Below are 22766 nucleotides of genomic sequence, written 5' to 3' on the forward strand. Positions count from 1 at the left end.
GTATGTGTGTGTATGTATATATATATATAATATATATATATATATTATCATCATCATCGTTTAACGTCTGCTTTCCATGCTAGCATGGGTTGGACGGTTCAACTGGGGTCTGGGAAGCCAGAAGGCTGCACCAGGCTCCAGTCTGATCTGGCAGTGTTTCTACAGCTGGATGCCCTTCCTAACGCCAACCACTCCGTGAGTGTAGTGGGTGCTTTTTACGTGCCACCGACACGGAGGCCAGGCGAGGCTGGCAAACAGCCACGATCGGATGGTGCTTTTTACATGCCACCGGCACGGAGACCATATATATATATATATATATATATATGCATGTGAACATACACACATACGTAAGTGAATTTGTTAGTGGCAATATGTATAACTGTATGCATGTGTGTGTTTTATAATACAGCACACACATATCACTGTTTTCATTTTATGTCCACTCTTGATGCTGGCAGAGGTTGAGGTCTTCATTGTTCAGGTGAGTTCCTTGTATGTGAAAGTGGTGGTGGTGGTGGTGGGGAGTTACATAGAAGTTGTGGATAAGGAGAGATAGAAAAGAAACATGACCAAAAGGGTGACAGAAAAAAAAACTATATAAAATGTTGAGAGAAAAAGAGTAATAGAAGAGATCTAGAGTAATCATAGGAGCTTGGAAGTTGTTGATAAAGTGAAACAGCCATGAGGGTTGTTCAGTGTTTGTAAGGAGATGGAGTATTTATTTATTTTAAATTAAATCATTCTGGAGGACGAGTACCCAAAGCTCTTTTTTCAGTGTGTATTGAGCAGGTATCTTCTTTTATAGCCTTGGGCCAACCACAGCTTTGTGAGTGAATTTGGTAGACAAAAACTGAAAGAAGTGAGTTGTATATCTATGTGCATGTGTGTACCCTCGTCTAGGCATAACAAGATGGTTGTAAATGAGCACCAGTGTTCAATAAGCAAGGTTGATTGTTTCCAATGAAAACATGTCTAGTCACAAGAAGGGCATCCAGCCACAGAAAATCAGTCTCATTTGAACTATGCAAGCATGTAAAAGTGGATCTAGTGGGCAGGGAATTCAGCTTACAATCCTTAACCCTTTCATTACCAACCCGGCTGAAACCGGCTCTGGATCTGTAGTACAAAATGTCTTGTTTTCATAAGTTTTGAATTGAAATCTTCCACCAAACCTTAGTCACAATTTATGTTCCTAACACTAGCTGAATGATAACTAAGTTATTTTACTAAATTCTCTGTTATATTTAAAGTAATTGAAAGAAACACAGAGCATCTCAAAATAAATACAGTAACGAAAGGGTTAAAGGTGTTGTGTCCTTAAGATACTTTATTTCAAGTTGTTCCAGTTTCCTCAGCTAACAAAAGTTGTACCTGTAATTCTAAGGAACAGCCTTGTCACACTATGTATCATGCTGAATCTCCCAGAGAACTACATTAAGGGCATGCATCTAAGGAGTGCTCAGCCACTTACATGTTAATTTCACATGCAGGCTGGTTCATTGGCTCAATCAACCTGGAACATTCATCCTTGTATCCGACAGAGTGCCAGTTTGATATATATATATATATATATATATATATATATATATATATATATATATACATACATACATACACACAAGGGATAATTTTAACTGTTATAGGTATTTTAATATGCTGCCATTTTTTCTTGATGAAATTTTTCTCTGTAGAAAGACTTCATCCTATATTAGTAGTATATATATATATTTCCATTCTCCGTCCAACCCGTACTAGCGCGGAAAACGGACGTTAAATGATGATGATGATATATATATATATATATATATATACACACACACACACACATGTATATATACATACATATACATGTATACATATATATGATAATCTCCTACACACTCTCCATCTACAAAATAATTCATTCACAAGGCTGGTCAACATAAGAAAAAGAAAAAAAAAACCCCTGCCAGCAAAGCGCTGTGCAATGACTTTGAACCTGAGACCAAATGGTTGCAAAGTAAACTTCTTAAGCATGCAGCCAAGCCTACAACGCAGAGAGAGAGAGAGTGGGGAGCGGGGAGAGAAGATTTAGTACATTGATCTATAAAACATGGTCAGGAGCAACAAGCATGGTGTAAGTTATATAAGAGTGCAGTTTTATTTATGTTTTGTGTGTGTGCATTTGTATGCACATGCATGTGTGTATATATATAGATATAGATATAGATAGATATATATTGTGCATGTGTGTGTTTTACAGTAGGAAGTGCAAAAAGTATGATTCTTTTTTTTTCTCTCTCTTTTTATGAATGTAAAATTAGAAAGGTGGGAGAGGGGGGAAATAGACAGGAAGTGTGTGAAGAGGAGAGGGGAAAGTGAGTTGTGAGAGAGATTAACGGAGGGAGGGGGGTTGGCTTTAGTTTGTGTGTAAGAATGAAAGAGAGTATAGTATAGGGAGGAAGGAGGGGTGTGATTGCATTGTTAACAACAGCTGCTGTTGATAGGAGGAGGGGAAGGAGAAAGAGAAAGAAAGAAAGAAAGAAAGAGAGCATCAAGCAAACAGAATGAAAAAAAGAGAAAAGGAAGAAGTAGAGTCTATAATGGCTGGTTGTTTGAGTTTAGAAAACTACCTGTTCACTTTAAAAGTGACACATATGAGAGATAGATAGAGCAGCCATGATATAAGCAGATGATTTTTTTTTTTAATCCAAAAAAAAAAAAAACAAACAAAAAAAAACTACATAAAAAACTGAAACCAACACTGACTGGATGTAAAATAGTAAAAGTTGATAGTGACTTACACTGAGTATGTTTACAGGAAGTGACCTGAGTGTGTGTGTGTGTGTGTTTTACTAGTTACATCGTAGCTTACATGGCTCGTATTATTTTGATAATTCATGTTGACCACCAATTTATTGTACATAAATTTGGAATGATATCGACAGTAGGAGGACACTGTGTGTGTAAAATGTGTGGTGTTGGTGCTAGAGGCCTGCTATCTATATTTCATGCATCTTAGATGTGTGAAATATGGTAGTGAAACTTCAACTGTGAAAGCAAATGAGGACTAGATACAGGTGGTGGGTGTATATAAGATGTATGATAGGTGTATGACAGAACTTACATGATGTATGTAATAAAGATGTGTGAGGGTGTAGAACAGAGAGACTATATAACTAATAGATAAGATATGTAGTGTGTCCTGATACTGTAGAGTATTATATATGCTTTTCTACTCTAGGCACAAGGCCCGAAATTTTTGGAGAGGAGGCCAGTCAATTAGATCGACCCCAGTATGCAACTAGTACTTAATTTATCGACTCCAAAAGGATGAAAAGCAAAGTTGCTTGGCGGGATTTGAACTCAGAATGTAAAGATAGACGAAATACCACTAAGCATTTCGCCCGACATGCTAACGTTTCTTCTAGCTCGCTGCCTTACAGAATATTATATATGGTGTGCATAATGTTTTATGGTGTGTGGTGGTCTATATAGAGGACTACATGTGGTGTGTGCCAGTATGTAAAAGTGAAACATGAACAGGCATTGCTGTGCTAAGTAAGAAGCTTGCTTCCCAACCACATGGTTCCGTGTTCAGTCCTATTGTACGGTAGCTTATGCAAGTATTTTCCACTATAGCTTCAGGCTGATCCAAAGCTTTGTGAATGGATCTGGAAGATGGAAACTGAAAGAAACCCATCATGTGTGCGTGTGTGTCCTCCACTACCACTTGACAACCGGTGTTTGTGTTTGCGTCTCTGTAATTTAGCGGTTTGGCAAAAGAGACTGATAGAATAAGTACCAGGCTTAAGAAGAAATAATAATAATAATCCTTTCTATTATAGGCACAAAGTTTGAAATTTGGGGGTAGAGAGCAAGTCGATTACATCGACCCCAGTGCGTAACTGAAGGGATGAAAGGCAAAGGCAACTTCAGGGGAAATTGAAATCAGAACGCAAGGTTGGACAAAATGCCACTAAGCATTTTGCCCAGCATGCTAACTATTTCTGCCAGCTCACCACCTTAATAATAATAAACAAAAAAAGAACACTGGGGGTCAAATTCATTCAACTAAAAATTCAAGGCGATGCTCCAGCATGGGTGCAGACAAACAAATTAAAGATTAAAGATAAAATGAATGTATAACATTCACTACCTGCATTGCAATCACTTTCTGTATACACTCCCTATATCATTCTACATTTTACTTAACCCTTTTGATACCAACCCTGCCTGAGGCTGCCCCTGGTCCTTTGATACAAATTCCATGTCTTAAAATGATCTAAATTAAAATCAATCAAAACTTCCATGTTAACTTCCAAAAAACAGCTAAATAATAACAGAAAGTGATTTTATTAAATTCTTCACTATTTTGAAAATTACCATATTTTAATATGTCTAAAGAACCCTCCTAATTTTCTGGGTTTAAAATTTGGAAGAAAGGTTTTGTAAGGTGTTATAATACTATCCATGTATAAGAAACTCCCATATTCTTTTAATCTAATTTTTGATACAAAAAAAAAAGAAAGGGTTCCTTTTATACACAATAAAATATGGTAATTGAAATTAAGGCTGTGTGTTTCAACAGAAAATATAGTAACAATATGTTTTAAATACATTACATAAAAAGACCAACGTCATGTTTCTGATCAGCCTATATCTATAAAACTAAAACGCCTTTCACTTCATTCTCTTACTGGACTGTGGCCAGGCTGGGGCATCACCATGAAGCATTTTAGTTGAATAAATCGAACCCACAATATTTTTAAAGTCAGACATTTATTCTATATTTATTCTCTTTTGCCAAACTGATTAAGTTATGAGGATGTAAACAAACCAACAGCTATCATGCACTGGAGGGTACCTAACACTGATACACACACACATTTGACAAGCTTCAACACAGTTTTTGTCAAACCAAATTCACAAGGCATTGGTTGACCTGGAGCAATAGCAAAATACACTTGCCCAAGGTTCCATGCAATGAGACTGAATTAACTGGTTACAAAGTAAGCTTCTTAACCAAAGCCATGCCTGCATTTGTAAAAACAAAACAAAAAATTCTGAGAGAGAGAGAGGGGGGGGGCATTCCAGATCCACTTAAGTTGAGTTAGAGGAAAACCGCTTGTAGCTAGAAATAGCAGCCAAATCTTTTCACACACTACCACAAGGAAGGGCATATTATGTAATCTGTTATGTACATGCATGGGATAGTCAATGCCAGAATGTTATTTCATTATAAGAGTCTGCTTGACCAGGGATAAACAAGCTGGAGCCAACAACAACAACCATCCTTATCACTGAGAAATACCATCATCATCATCATCATTAAACGTCTGTTTTCCATGCTGGCATGGGTTGGGCAGTTGGATAGGAGCTTGCTAGCCAGAGACCTGTACCAGGCTCCAACTGTCTGTTTTGGAATGGTTTTAAAGATGGATGCCCTTCCTAATGCCAACCCCTTTACAGAGTGTACCTGATGCTTTTTTACATGGCACCAACATGGGTGTGTTTTAGGTGGCACCAACACAGATGTTTCTTATGTGGCACCAGCATGGGTGCTGTTTACATGGCAGAAGGAATTTGGAGAAGATTTTCTATAGCTGGATGCCCTACCTGTCGACAACCCTAACTGGTTTCCAAGCAAGATAATATTTTTCCATGGTCACGGAAAACTGGAAATGAACAACATCACTTGTATGATGATTGTACTCATTTACAAACACCATGTGATGTCTAGGTAAGGGTGCACACACACAAACGCATGCATACACAAGCACATGCGTGACAGGTTTCTTTGAGTTTCTTTCAACCAAATCCACTCACAAAGCCTTAGTCAACCCTTGGCTACAATAGAAGACACTTGTCCAAGGTACTCCACAGTGAGTCTGAATCAAAGATCCAAACTTGTTAGCCTCAGAGCACCCTTGCACTTCAAAAAATTATGCATTCCCATGCTGGAAATTGAACCCAGACTACCTGATGAAAGCCACTAGACCACATTGGAAAGTCTGTTACAAAATAATTAAAATTAAATAGTCTTTCAAGTGGACTGCCATACAGATTTTATCGACACAAATGTCCTCACAAGGCTAGGATTGGTCCACAAAAGACACATGCTTTAAGTACTGCACAGAAGAATTGAACTTGGAACTCTTTTCTTCCAATAATAAATTATCTGAAACAACAACTCCAACAGCTGGCTGATTTCTTGTGTGGGCATGGAAGGTATTTTTTCTGACAAGGTATAGGGATACACAGCCCACAGGGAGGTCTTCCTCTTGGTGTTCTTCATTTTTTGTTTTCGTTTGCCTCTCCCTCCGTCAAAGTTCAACATTATTTTGTCAATATCTTTACCATCACATTCATAATGTTTATCCAATAACTCACCCCAAAGCAGGGTGTTAGCAAAGAGTTTGGTACCACCCTGAAAATATCTATCCACAACAACCTCCACTTAATGTGATATATCATAATGACGGTGGTTAAGGAACATGGTAGGGGTGGTTTTGATCAACTTAGATCAAAAGATTTTGATAGGATCAACCACTAATACTTGGCAGCTGGTTTTGATCTGGTCTTCTACAGTTGGACAACCGCCATGTCCTGCCATTCACCCTAACCACATGCTCAATGAATCGGGGTGAATAACTACCTATTGGAACTAATCAGTATCATGTGCTCAGTCTTAATATTTATCTTTTTATTACTTAATAGCTTCAGTCACTGGACTCTGGCCAAGCTGGGTCATTGTCCTGAAGGGTTTAGCTGAACCCAGTAATTACTTTTTAGGTTTTGATACTTATTCTATTAGTCTCTTCTGCCAAACTGGTAAGTTACAGAGATGTAAACAAAGCAACATTGGTTGTCAAGCAGTGGGGAAGAGGGAACAAGCACACACACACACACACACACACACACACACACACACACATAGTAATCCAGTAATGATTCAACTGGCTAAAACTTTGGAGTTACTGCCACAAATAGTTTCGTCCAAGCATAATAAATTTGCACTCTACGAAAGTATAGAGCAGTGCTCCGCAACCTTTTTTCATTTGAGGTACACTTATATCCTTTTCAAAATTCAGCGGCACACCTGAACTAGAAATATAACTAAAAGTATAAGGAAAAACATTCTGCAGAGCTTGACTTTGCCTTTTATCCTTTTGGGGTTGATAAATTAAGCACCAGTGAAACAAGGGTCAATTTGATTGATTAGTCCCCTCCTGCAAAAGGATTATAACTGAACATAAAACTAAACATTAACTTTAATACACACACACACACAATGGACTTCAACACAGTTTCTATCTACTAATTCACTCCCAAGGTATTAAGCAGTTCAGGGCAATAATAAAAAGACATTTGCCTAAAGTGCAGAACAGTGGGATTGAACCTAAAACCATGTGGCTGCAGGGTGAACTTCTTAACCACACAGCCATGCCAGCACCAAGTGGACAAATTCCCTAAATTATTTTTATATTTCATTTAATGTCTGATTAAAACTTGGGTGGTGGGGTTGTCCAGAAAATACAGGTAGGGGCTGTTTTTTTTTAAAAACCCATATAAGGGTCCTGCAACAGAATAACCTTGAAAGCTGCTGCATTAAATAACGCTGTCTTTAATACACCCTACACACACTTTGCCTGAATGTAAGGAGGTGGTCATGACTGGAACACCTTTGGTTATATAGGCCTGTTGGATCTCGGTGGGGCTGATGACCTGAGGCTAAATAAACAATAACAGCTGGCAAAGGACACATTAGATAATGTAGTCCAAGATATAATAACCCTTAAAAGATGAGATGGTCATCTTTGGAATGTCATCAACAACAGGTAGTAATTGTAGCAAAAGGGTGGTGGTGGTAGTAGTAGAGGTGGTGGTTGTGTTATGTTCTTTGTTTTATATTAACCTAATTTCTTCTCTCTTTCTCTGTTTTTGCCACCATCATTTTTCTATTGTCTCCTGGTTTACATCAGCTTCACATGTCACATTCCTACCACACACACATACGCACAGGGTATAACACCAGCATACACAAGAACACACACAGCAATATCAGCACACACACACACACACATATTTACACACCTAAGAAGGAAGAATGAAAGAGGCAATCAGTTATTGTTACCACGATAGATAGAAAGATAGATGGATGGATGGATGGATATAGAGCAAAGGTAAACAGAGAAGATAATATAATGATATAGGTGTGTGTGTGTGTGAGGGAGAGAGAAGAGAAAGAGATAGAAAGAGAGAGAGATAAAAGACAACAGATAAGAGAGAGCAATATAGATATGTATGAGATGGAGAGTAGCAGAAAGAGGAGGAATAGGAGGAAAGCCATCAGCTGTTCACAAGGTGAATGAACTCTCTCTGAGAACTATTTTAAAATATCGATTTTCCCTAGTTATTATTATCAAGAAGGAATTATTATTATGAGTAGGACACAACAATGTGGTGGTGGTGGTGGTGGTGATGGTAGTGATGGTCATGTGGTAGAATGGTGAGTGATGAAGAAGACTCGTGTTGTTGTATAGAGATCTAATAGATGTGTGGTGGTGGTGGTAGTGGCAGTGGTGAAGGTGTGCTGCTGATTGCTATACCAGACTCTTGTTGTTTGGACGAAGATGATTGGAAATAAATTAGAATGGCTCGTGTTACCTGCTAGGTATACAAAAGTAAACAAAATATAATGTGTGTGAGTGTGTAATATACATATATATATCTATTACACACTAAGTCATATATATATATATATATATACACACATATATATATACATATATATAAACACATATATATCTTCACTGTGTGTATATATTTACATTCGTCTGTCACCTGGCTCTCTTGTATGTATGCGTGTGTGTGTATATATTACACACACACAAGGGACTTCTTTCAGTTTCCACCTAGCAAATCCATTCACAAAGCTTTTGCTGGCCTGGGGCTATAAGTAGAAAACACCTCTTGCTCAAGGTGCCACAGCGGGACTGAATCTAGACCCATGTGGTTGGGAAGCAAGCTTCTTACCACACAGCCACACCATATATGTGTGTGTGTGTGTTGTGTGTGTGTGTGTGTGTGTGGTGTGTGGCCAAACTGTTATGGTGTTGCACTCATGATTGCTAGATTGTGATTTCAATTCCTGGACCAGGTGGTGCATTGTGTTCTTGAGCAATACTTCATTCCATGGTGTTCTGTGGCCACTTTGACACCTGACGTGCAATATGCCATGCACTTAGTCGAGCAACATCCATTTCACATACATTTGATCTTCGACGGAAGATTCTATCAGATATATACTTTAACCATCTCTAAAAAGTAAGACATGGTAACTGGTACCACACTTCGCTAATTATTTAAAATATAACCAAATAAACACCATCTCTATTATCCTACTGCTGATCCAGCAGAACATTGAAAATATGACAACTGGAGGAAGAAAATGCTGTACTGGCATTTGTTTTTAGCTGCATGAACTAGAACATAAAATGTGCCTTGCCGAAGTATACAGCATAGTGTCCAGTCCAATATTCAAACTATATGAACTTGAGCTTAATACTCTAAACCACAATGCCAAGCCCTAACTCAAATCATTAAATAAACCACTTTTAATAGGCTAAAGCAGGGTTAAAGCTTTAACCCTCTAACATTCAAACAGGCTACGCCCAGCCGAAATACTCTGCCAGTTATGTTCAAACCAACAAGATCCAGCCTCTTACACTGACTCTACAATATCATTCTAAAGATAATCACACCATCAAAATCTCAAAGCTACAAATATATGCACGATTAATTTAAAACAATGTAGATAAATAAGCATTACATCTGAAAGAGTAATCTGAATGTTAAAGGATTAAATTAACATGTTTGCATTTAATCCAGCCTCATATTTCATGTTAAAACCGACCAGATCCAACCTCTTGCACCTGCCCTACAATGCAATTCCAAAAATATACAATCACATCATCAAAAATCTTGAAGCTACAAAATAGTGTACAATTAATTCAAAACAATGTGAATAAATAAGCATTACATTTGACAAACAAATCTGAATGCTGAAGGGTTAAAGAAAAGAAAAAAAAACTTTGAAGGAAAGAAGTTGAATAGGCTTTCAAGTTATTTACAGCTTTATCTACTTTGATAGATATGAAATTAATTGTTTTTAACAGAGCTTCTAAAATTCTTATGTAATTATTGTCACTTCCCAACCCTACCCAATTCCTACAGTTGTCACCTACTCTTCCTTACTTCTTCTCAGCCTTCAACACTTGCTCATTATATTTACCCAGCACACTCATTTCTTATCACTAATCATCTCTCATACACTCTTGCAACCTCTACTCTATTCACCCACATGTCCAGCCTCCACCCATTCACTTCTACTCAGCTTGTACATTGAGGATACCTTACATCCACCCTGACACCTAATCACAGTATTTTTATCTCTTTCCAGTTCCATCCTGGCCACCCCTACTCTCCCTTTTATAATGCAAGTAGCCATGTAGCTCCCCCACAGCAAGAAACCTGTTCTGTTCTGGCTCTTTTCTCTCACACATTACCACCACCATCCCTTGGCAAAAAGTCACTTCCCTCTCTATTGTAACCCCTCTCAGTCAAAGGGAATCTTAGTCTAGTAGGCTGCATGGTGACCCAACCAGAGTTGATGTCATGAGAAGGAAAAAAAGGCATCCAATAATACATGCTGTAAAGGAGTTGGCATTATGAAGGGCATCTAGCTATAGAAACCATACCAATACAGACACTGGAACGTGGCAATTGTAAGAGATCAATCAGATCTTGTCAATCCATTCAAACCCACGCCATGATGGTTACATGGTGATAAGGGTGAATGAAAGCAACTGCAGTCACTGGGATGAAACTTTTCTGATAACAATAACCAGTATGATAATGCTAACAGTCGTTTTCTTTTGCTGTATGTACCAAATGATTTAAGGACAACAGCAAATTGTGAGATACCATTTTACCTTTCATTACTCAGATTCATGCCTAGAGGCATTCCTTGGATAAGGATGGTTAGTGGTGAGAGATGTGATACCCTCAGATGATGTATGAAATATATCTGTGTGTGTGCGTGTCATGGCTGTGTGACAAGTTTGCTTCTCAACCATATAGTTTCAGGTTCAGTTCCACTGTGTGACATTTGCAGCAAGCAACTTCTACTACAACCCCGGGATGACCAAATCCTTGTGAGTGCATTGGAGATCATGTAACAGTGGTGTAAGCTAGTGTCACTTGTCAGGCAAGCAGCATTCTTCCTTTCCTATCTTCTGCAAAAATATGCTTGGTCATACAGAAATATTGTTTTATTTGGAATTAGGTGAAAGTTGGTTGACCAGGAGGACATCCAGCAATAGAAAATTCACCTCAATAATGCTGTTTGACCCATCTGAGCATGGATAGGTGGACATTAAAATGGTTATGCTGATGATGATAATGACAAAACATTAGTTGAATGCGATTAGACTGCCAATTTTAGCAGGTCAACATAGAGATCCTTTTGTTTATTCTTCAGACCAATATGCTTTTATCTAGGTACAATTCACAAGGCTCCACAGGTAACCTAACTGCTTATTTTGTCAGTTTTATTGTGTGTTAAGCTAAAAACCATATTATACTAGAAACTTATCAACAGTGGAATACATTCATAGATTTTGTTTGACCAAGACTGACCTTGGGTAAACAACAAAAAACAACAGGCAATAGACAAGATAGTGGAATTTGCATAATGTATTCAAACTGCAATGCTGCACCCAACATGATTCATTACTGCATGTGTGCAGTGTGGTCCTCGGTTAGGCAGGCACATGTCAAAAAACTGGAACAACAGGTCAATGGTCCACACCTAGTCACTTAGCTGACAACCTACACACTCCTGGATTCCTTCATCAGAGATGACCTGTGAGAACAGAACAACAGAGTAGCCTTTCAGTGACTTTTAAGGGCTGGTGTTTATACTCCTATGGCTCAGTGCTTGACTTTTTTAAAGGTTGATAACCTTTCAATGGTCAACGTTTTTAACAATTATGTTTAGTGTTTTAAGGGTCGGTGCTTACAACTCAAATACTCTAAGAAAAGTGCTTAGCTCATGTAAGGGTCAATATTTAAGTTTTTCTAGGGGCTGATACATAGCTCTTTTAAGGACTGATTCCTTTAACCCTTTCAATACCAACCTATTTGAGCTCTGGTTTTAAAGTAACCTAAATGAAAATCTCCCACTGAAATTTTATGTTGATTTATGTTCCAAATACCAGTTTAACAATAAGAGTTAATTTACTAAATTTGTCATTATTTGTCATTTTAAAATTAATTGAAACAAAGGTGGTATATTTCACCAGAAATAGTGCAACATCACTTTTACTTATGGATCTCTTTCGTTCCCCAACTCTTCTGGTGGATGCCCCCCCCCCACCCCATTGCCATTTGATGTTTCAAAAATCCTGTTCTATTTTTATAACTAGATATTATTAGGAAGTGTATAATAATTGCAAAAATATTTTGTATTTTCTAGAAATATAAAGCATTTCATGCACATAAATTTGAACAATTAACTAAATTCTTTGAAAAAAAGAATATTCACAAATAAAATAAGTCATAAGTATTTAAAACAAAAAACGCTATATTGAACTGCGTTAAGCATTAGAAAAAGAAACCTTTTTGTTTCTGCCCCAAGTTCATCTGATGCAACTTTTTTTCATGGATCCCTAAAATACTACTGTGGAGACTCACTTTACATGAACAACACAAAATCTTATGCAATCCCAGGTCATACAGACAGATTGAGAACTGCTTTAAACCAAAGGAATATTAAGTTTTCTCTGAGGTACCTCTGGATCAGGGTTTTAAAATATTATGGGCCAGTACTCAGCTCTTTCAGAGGTCAAATAAGGATGAGTGGCTAGTTCAAACTTCAAAATAAGGCAGATGACATACAGGGGTTGGACAAAATAATGGAAACACTTAGCAGCATAATTTTGAAATATCTATTAAAATGTCAAAAGCTTGTTTATTTTTGTTTTTTTGATTTATTATTAGTGTTGCTTGATATGTTTTGCTAAAATTGCTGTTTCTTTTCAGATATCATCAGAAAAAGGTAATTAAAATTCATTAAAATGGCAAATCTATTGGACTTTCAAAGAGGTCAAATTGTTGGTGCTTGTATGGCAGGCACTGTTGTAATGAAAACAGCCAAAGTGTTTGGTGTATCAAGAAGTACTGTCGCGAAAGTAATGACAGCCTTTGAGAAAGAGGGGAAAAAAAACCTCTTCATCGAAACAAAACTCCGGAAGAAAACCAAAACTTTCAGATAGCAACCGTCACTCTTACGTGAATTGTTAGAAAGAATCACAAAAGTATAGCTCCCAAAATTACTGCAGAGCTTAATGACCACCATGAGAACCCAGTTTCCACAAAAACTGTCCACCTGGAGCTGCACAAAGCTTGATTTCACAGGAGGGTTGCAATCAAAAGACCACTACTTTCAAAAATGGACGTTGCAAAGCATTTTGAGTAGAGTAAAAGCCTACAGAATTGGTCCCTAGAACAGTGGAAGAATGTTATTTTTTCGGACGAGTCATCCAAAAGAAGCATTTGACCTAAACTGCCTTCTTCTAACTGTTAAACATGGAGGATCTATGATGATCTGGGGGGACTATATCTTGGAAATCTGCCAGCCCAATGGTTTCCTTTCACGGCAGAATTAATTAATTAGTCAAGATTATTTAAGTATTTTATCTGATCCAAGTTATCCTATGGTTGCGGAACTATGAAGTTGAACATCTTATCTGGCTACCACAGTCCCCAGATCTCAATACTTATGGTGCATTTTAGAAAAACAAGTAAACAGTCAATATCCTCCACCATCATCACTACAAGAACTGGAGACTGTTTTAGCTGAAGAATGGACAAAAATTCCTTTGGAAACAATTCAAACTTTATACAAATCCATACCTCATAGAATTCAAGCTATAATTACTGCCAAAGGCGGTCCTATCTCATATTAAAATAAATTTGTTTGAAATTTTAAGATGTTTCCATTATTTTGTCCAACCCCTGTAAATGTCTCCCACCACCAGACCATTCTGTAGAATGTAGTAGAGTTGTACTTTTGGAAAAGACTGCGTTCTTTAGTTCAGAGCACCAGATATAGTGTGTAGGTAGACAAGTAGGTTGGTGGGTGGGGAGCAGGGGAAGTTAGCTTCCAGAAAGATGAACTCAGAGAAGAGGTAAGATTGAAGTGAAATGGCAGGAGGATGAGATGCTGGGGTGGGGAACAATTGTACATTAAATGGTAGTATAGGTGATAGTATAGTGTGATGGTGGTGGTGATATATGAACAATACAGGTAGTGGTATTTAGCTAACAGGTTGCGAATCACTGTTAGCAGAAGAGAAAGAGAGAAAGAAAGGACAAGAGGAAGAAAGAGAAAACAGAAGACATCAGCTGTTCAGGAGGTGAACGAACTTTCAATGAGAACTATTTTCGAATATTGATTTTTCCTTCCTGGTTCTACAGACTTGCTTTGTTGGAACAAAGATGTAGTAATATATCTATGATGTAACATTTACTGTACAGTCTCACATATGTAGTGTGTTGTCAAACTTCGAATATCTGAGATTATCCAAGCAAATGGTAAACAAAAACTCCCTTCCCCCATCAAGAATAGTTCTTTGATATTATCTAAACTCAATACGGATGGAAATAACTCTGGTAAGATTAGTTAACCATGTAATAAGTTACCTCTAACGAGCTGCTTAACGAAGTAAACAGATAATCGTTGTTGTTGTTGTTCAGTTCTAGGTCAGTCCTGATACAGCAGAGCTTTTATGATCAAAGGTAATCCAGCTACAGCTCACATGATAAACATTCGATAGAAGTTACCTGTATTCAACCATCAACAAATGGAACAAGCTTCCAAAATGTTGTTTTGCAACCGTACAGGCTCCAGGTTCAAAACCCACTGCAGGGGATTTTGGACAAGCATATCTTACCATGGTGTTAAGTTGATTAATATCTTGTGAGTAAAAGTTTGGTGTGTGGAAAATGAGCAAAAGCTTGTATCATCATCATCATCATCTGTTTTTTACGCTGGCATGGGTTGGACAGTTCTGCTACACAGCTGGCAAATCAGAGAACTGCACTAAATTCCAATATCAACTTTGGCATGGTTTCTATGGTTGAATGCCCTTCCTAATGCCAACCACTCCATAGAGTGTATTGGGTGCTTTTTACATGGCACTGGTACAAGACATCATCCCCTCATCTGAGATGGGTGCAATATTGAGGGAGGTGACTTTATGCCAGTTAATGCAAGGCTGACATATATACAGAGGGTCAGGAACTGGTGTCTTGCTGTATGTATAACTTTCTAGAGTACTTTCAAGATCAATACTCACAAATAAATAAACAAAGGATCTGTTAGCACAATAGTGACCCACTGCCACCACCCACTCACACACCTGACCAAAAATGTAGTGGACTTGTGTTTGGAGTCCCGTCTTTCATATCAAAATCTCCAACCTTTTCCTAGGCTTGCATGGCTCAGATAGAATTTGAGGTAGATTTTCTATGATAAGATGCCCTTCCTGCCACCAACCCTCACCTGTTTCCAAGTAAGACAATATTTCCTCCCAGCCAGACCTTGTTTTCACAGAATATTGGAAATGAATGACACTACTTGTATGACAGTGACAATTATTTACAACTATATCACAATGTCAAAGAAAGAAGACACAAACATACACACAAATATACATACATGGTGAGCTTCTTTTAGTTTCCATCTGCTAAATCCACCCACAATGCTTTACTGGCCCAGGGCTATAGAAGAGGACATTGACCCAAGGAGCAACACAATGGGATTAAATCTAAATCCATGTGGTGGGAATCAAATTTTTCAACCACACATGTGCATGAATGAATGAATGCATGCATGTATGCATGAATGTATATATGACTAAACATATACATGCATCACGGTAGATTTCACATTTGGGTTAATACACAAGGATAAACTTATCTGACTCACACAATAAATAGGAACACAACAGGACTGTTTTGACAAACAAGTTGTTTGTATTTTTATCTCTTCTTCCTCGTTGTTTGGCCTATTAACTCTTAGTCATAACTAGTACACATGCATATATGCACACATAATCATCATTTAACATCTGTGTTCCATGCTGCCATGGGTTGGGTAGTTTGAAAGGCCTTGACTAGCTGAGAGTTGTGTTGGTGGTTTCCATTGTCTGCTTTGGCAAGGTTTCCATGGTTGGATGCCCTTTCTAATGCCAACTACTATGCAGAGTGTACTGAGTGTGTTCTTTGTGAAACCAACAATAGTGGGGTAACCAAGTAACATGTAAAACAGGACCCCTTTACAGAGTAGGAATCCAGTTTCGAAGAAGGTAACATTGTGCAAGGTGTAGAAAAGCTAAATTTGGAAAAAGACACAGGAACAGGTGTTTTAGCTGGAGAGGAGATGCATATGTGTTTATATACATAGGTGAAAGCATGGTTGCATATTTGAGAAGTTTGCTTCCCAACCATCATGTTTTGGGTTCAGTCCTGCTACATGACGCACTGCCAGAGTGTCTTCTACTATAACCCTGGGCCAACTAAAGTCTATGGGTGAATTTAGCAGGCAGAAATAGAAAGAAGTTCATCATACCTAGATGCATGCATGTGTGTTTGTGTGTGTCTTGAAATAATGAAATAGTTGTAAACAAGTGTCACTGTTATATATGCAGTTCATTCATTTTCAATCTCCAATGCAAATATGTCCAGCCGGGGAAAAATATTAGAAACGGGTGAAGGTTAGCAACAGAAAGGACACCCATACACAGAAAACCTGCTCTTCAAGAAACCAGCTTGACCTATGCAAGGACATGGAAAAGTGAATGCCAAGATAAATATGTATGTGTATGTATGTACATTACACAAACACATACATACAAACACACCTCATTTTTTATTTATGACAAATATATATTATATATATATATATATACATATACACACACACCTCATATTTTGTTTATGACAAGTGCAACCAGTCACTGAACAATGATAGAAACATCACACAAGAGCTGTCTTTCATGTCAGGTTGTAGCATCTATCTTTCCAGTCTCTGCTGCTGAAGAGGGGAAAAAAAACACCCTGAAATGCATGCATCCAACAGTCTGCTTAGGGAACGCTGCAAATTGACTCGATGTGTTTACACTTTTCTGTCAACAGCAAGAAATTTTCTCCAAGAGAAAATAATGGTGAATGGCTTTCTTACAGGTTTGAATATGTTTCAAGAATATTTAAACTGCTAACAAATATATATATACAAATACATACATACACATTTATACATGCAAGTGTGTGGTGTATGCATGTTGCTTCCATGTGCTGTTAATACTGATTGAATAAAAGCGATGTCCTTGTTTACAATCTCTGGTTAGCAAAAGTGCTATAGTTTTTACACCTCCATTGCTTTCCATGCACATGGGACCAATTGGATATGAAAGCACCTTACTTAGAAAACAGGTAATACACTGCCTTTGCGTCAATTAATTTTGAAAATAACGAAGAATTTAGTAACATAAATTAGTTATTATCGAGCTGGTGAACGGAACATAAATTAACATAAAATTTTAAAACAAGGTTTGTTTGTTTGTTTTATCTCAAAACCAAGGATGGCCTTAGGTTGGTTGGTTTCAAAAGGGTTGACATGTGTATATGTATCATATATATGTAAATACCTATCTATAGGTGTGTATGTATATATATATATATATATATATATATATACACACACACACACATATATATACATATACACATATGTAAATACAGATATATGATATATAAAATTTCTAATCAGTAAATTGCTTGTGATTTTTTCTATTGATTTGTTTGAATGTCTACAAAAGTGTTTTAATGACAATGTATACATGTGAATGTGTGTTGTGAGTGTCTGTACAAATGTGTTTTATTGACAATGTGCACATTGGTACATGCGTATTTTATACATAAATATATGTTGTGTGTGTATGTACATATATGTGTGTGTGTGTGTGTGTGTGTATATATATATATATATATATATATATATATATATATATATATGTATATATATATATATATATATGTATATATATATATATATATATATGGAGAGAGAGAGAGAGAGCACACACACGCCAATATGCACATTATCAGAGAAACACTTTTGTATGCACCCACACATTCCCATGTGCACACTGTCACTCACAAGCTTTTGTAGACACTCACACTAATCAACAGAAAAATCACAGGCAATTTACTGATTAGAAATATAGTCAGGAAGGGGTTAATTACTGAGGTCAACAACCTCTCCTTCGTTGTCCACCTCTTCTTCATGACTAGAACCGAACAAGTCGTCATTACATCAATGTCACCATCGTTACCGCCGCCACCGCCACAACCGTCACCATCAACTTTTTGAAATCCCATTGCAATCAGTGAGAGAGAGAGAGAAAAACACCCACCCACACAAACACACATACAGTCGCATTGTACATGTTTACTAATCTTCCTCCTCCAAGAGAGTTCACACACCGTTTACAATCAAAGTTGGAATCTGGGAGAAAAAGCCACGCTTCTATCTTCGCTAATCTAATAACGCTTTAAACCATTTCAGCAGATAATGTCATTTTAGCTTCTTGTTTTAACGAGGAAATACAGACAGTAATCAGTAATTTCAGTGGATTATTTATAACTATGAGATGAGGAATTCTGATTTAGTGGGAAGGGAGGCTGGGGCTATTACTTGTGATGGAGCTTATAACCGGAGAATCAATGATGGGAGAAAGATATCTCTGGGTAGAGATAGAATACCTGGCTTCTATGATTGATGGATAGAATCAGATTATTGGAAGATAACAAGAAAACAGGAATAATTTTCAGAAAAACATTGATTCTGAAGGCTTGTTTTATCATTTAATAATAAGCAAAGGTATGGTTGTATGTTTAAGAAGCTTGCTTCTTAACAATGTTTTGGGTTCGATCCCACCATGTGGCACTTTGGACAAGTGTTTTTTTTGTTTTTTTATATTATAGCCCAAAGTCTACCAATGGACCCAGTGAATGGATTCAGTAGATGGAAACTGGAAGCATGAGTATCTTTGTCTTGATATCATGAGATGGTGGTAAATGAGCATTATCATCATACAAGCAATTTTGTTCATTTCTTGTCGCCTATGAAAAATATGTTTGGCCATGGGGGAAATATTACCTTGCTTGGAAATAGATGAAGGCAGATGATGCAAAGGACACCTGGCTATAGAAAATCTGCCTCAACAAATTCTGCTTTACCCAAACAAGCATGGGGAAATGGATGTTAAATGATGATGCTGATGAAGATTTCTAACATCGGCAAAAGGGCTGGACTCAAGACACAACCAGTATAGTCAACTGAATTGACTCGGGATTAGAACTCAGAAAATCAGGGGCCATGAGTAAATATTGCTAAGAAGGCATTTGGTCCAATTCTCTATCCGTTTTACCAACCCTCCACTCCTGTACAAGATCTCAAACCCTGGGAGTGCAGCATATCTATCTTTTACTTGTTTCAGTCATTGTACTGCGGCCATGCTGGGGTTTTAGTTGAACTAAAGTGACCGCCAGTACCTAATTCTTTAAAGTTTGGTATTTATTCTATCAGTCTCTATTGCTGTACCACTAAGGTGGTTATCTACAAAGTTACATTAGTTGTCAAGTGATGGTGGTAATAATGGGGGCACACACACACACACAGAGGCTTCAACAGTTTCTGTTTACCAATTTCACTTACAAGAAATTGGTTAGCTAGAAGAAGACACTTGCCCAAGGTGCCACACATGGAGACTGAACCCCAAACCACAACACAGCCTTGACTTTCTTTACAGAGTAGGAGTCTACTGATGAGGGACAACAATGAGCAGAACAGAACATCTCTTCAAATAGGAGTTAACCTGTTTATTCAACCTGCAAGAAATAGCAACCAAATCTCACTTGAATCGCAACCTACTGGTTTGAGAAAGGACAATTACAAATCTAATCCTAAATACACTATGTTTGAATGTAAATTATGTGGGCTGGTTAGTTCTACAACCACCACTACTAACAACTACTATAGTCACCACTATTAACTACAGCCAAGCACTGTTGCTAACTACCACAACTATTGCTACTAAACTACTCCAAAAGCTATTTCAGCCCCTACTATAAACGACTACAGCCACATGTACTAATGACTTTGACCCCTGACTACTAATTATGATGAAAACTACTCTATCTCCCTCTACTAATTACTGTTGCAACTTGCCCTTTGTTGTACATGGACAAGACACTGTTTCTAATAGGTAGACTTAAAGCCCGTACCAGCATTTTATCATGGCTGGTGCCATGCCACAAAGGGAGCTGCATTAAAGACCAACATGATCGGCTGAAGCAAGTTCTGCTTGACTGCCTCACATGTACATCAAGAGATGTTCATGATGTCTCTCTCACCCAACCAGGAGGGGTTTTCCCTCCAAGACTCCCGGATTTTTAATGTGGATTGAACCACAGTCTACAACCAGAGACCCGGTGAGCTTGGATCATGTGTGAGCCAAGAGGTAGCCTTGCTATGGAGTAGGCATCTCATAACCACAGAGAAACACATCGGACTAAGCTGAGTAGTGGTTTGCACTACTAAATTTTATAAATCATCACTTCTAATGAATACCTCCCACTCTACCATTGACTATGAGTCAGAAAGTAATGCAGATAAAAACTGCTTTGTTTTCTGACTCACCCCCTGTACAAAAACTACCACAGAACCCACCAGCTATCTTACTATAACAGCAGCTCTCAACCAGGTCCCTAAAAAAATTTTGGGGGTCCATGCAAGCAAAATAGAAAATTGGGGATACACAGTAGTATATTAAGGGTCCATGAAAACATTTGATTTAGATGTGTTTATTTTAGGAAAACAGCTAAATTTCTTTCTCAAACATTTTACATAGTTCAACCTACACAAGTTAACGTGCAGAAAACAAAATAGGAATTTTAAAAGAAATATCTATAAAACTAGCTATTAAACACTGAATGGTTATGGGGGTTCACCAGAACAGAATTGTAATTAAAGAGGTCCACAGGTAAAAAAAAAAAAAAATTGATTGAGAACCACTGTACAATAATCACTATTTACTACTAAAATCATCAATACTAATTATTTACTATTACAACTAACACTACTAACTAACTATAGCCACCAATACTAACCACCAGAGCTTTTATAACCAGCAACTTAAAATAGCTGCTGCAATGTATGTGTGTGTATGAGTTCGTTTGTGCGTAAACATATCACACTCACATTAACGTAGCTAATTGTGCCTTCCATATTATTCATATCTCAGCCAGCATGTAAACATACTTAACAGTGCAGGACCACATAACTTGATCCAAATAACTCGATACAAAAGAAAATATTTTAAAAATTAAATGAATAAATAAAAAATTTGCTTAACCCACTTGACAACAAACGGCCCACCTTCGGCTCTTTCATACAGTAAAATGTGTTGTTTTTGAAGAGTTCATACTGAAATTAAAAACCTCCCGCCTCAGTGTTACAAAACACTTTTTTTTTGTTAAAGAATATTCAAGTAATTTGCTAGTTAGTGGGGGGGGGGGATATCTTTTGATGTCATGAAAGTTTAGTGCATAAAATGTTTACATACACTAAATAGCAAACATAAAATACATATGTACACTCTTATACACATACATAAATACACATATGTATACATATGTTGATGTACACACATACAAATATACATATATATATATATACGCACACACATACACAAACACACATATACATATACACACACACATACAAATACATAAATGTATAATACAAACACACATAGCCAAAGCAACAACTACATACACTATCATTACCATCATCACTTTAACATCCACTTTTTCCATGCTTACATGAATCAGGAAAAAACAAAGGCCAGGCAGGTGTTCACGGAAGGCTGCAAATGGATGATGTCACTTCTATAAAATGCACGCATGGGTTCGATAAAGTTTACTGAGGCAGACAAACTTTTAACAGCTGGATACCCTTCCCGTTGCCAACCCTTGTTTCCAAGCAAGGTAATATTATTTCCTCATGACAAGATGTTAACATGGAAGATTGGAAATGAAGGATACTACTTGCATGGCGGTGACATTTGCTTACAAGAAACATCATGATGCCAAAGCAAGGAGATAAGAACACACACATACATACTCGAGGGGCTTCTTTTAGTTTCCATCTACCAAATTGACTCACAAAGCTTTGGTCAGTGCAGGGCTCTAGCGGAAAACACTCACCCAAATTGCCACTCAGTTAGACTGAACTCAAAACTATGTGGTTGGGAGATAAACTTTTTATCACACAGCAGCATTTTGTGAATGACTGGAAGGAAATCCAGTACGACTGTTCATACAAATGGAGTTGTCTGTTAGCTACCTTCCATGTCAACAAGTCAGGACAAGGAGGTGGGGAATAAATTACCTTGATTGGAAATGGATGAGGGTTGACAAGAAGAAGAGATACAGCTGTAAGATGTCTTGCAAACAACTTGCATATGCAAGTGCTACCAGTCAAAAACTTTGCATACCAGAAGCCAGCAAGTGTATGGGGTCATCAGGAGAGAATGCGCACCGTTTCGGGGCCTACCTCTCGACGGCATCAATGTGCACCAGCCCCACTC

At 37.6% G+C, this 22766-nt stretch overlaps 1 protein-coding gene across 3 annotated transcripts in view; it reads right to left on the reverse strand.

Annotated features, from left to right (window-relative positions):
• LOC115223482 (protogenin-like) overlaps window positions 1-22766 on the reverse strand; it is a 160036-nt gene that overhangs the window by 72914 nt on the left and 64356 nt on the right. The window lies entirely within an intron of this gene.

Source organism: Octopus sinensis, linkage group LG23, assembly GCF_006345805.1.
Source record: "Octopus sinensis linkage group LG23, ASM634580v1, whole genome shotgun sequence".
Lineage (NCBI taxonomy): Eukaryota > Metazoa > Mollusca > Cephalopoda > Octopoda > Octopodidae > Octopus > Octopus sinensis.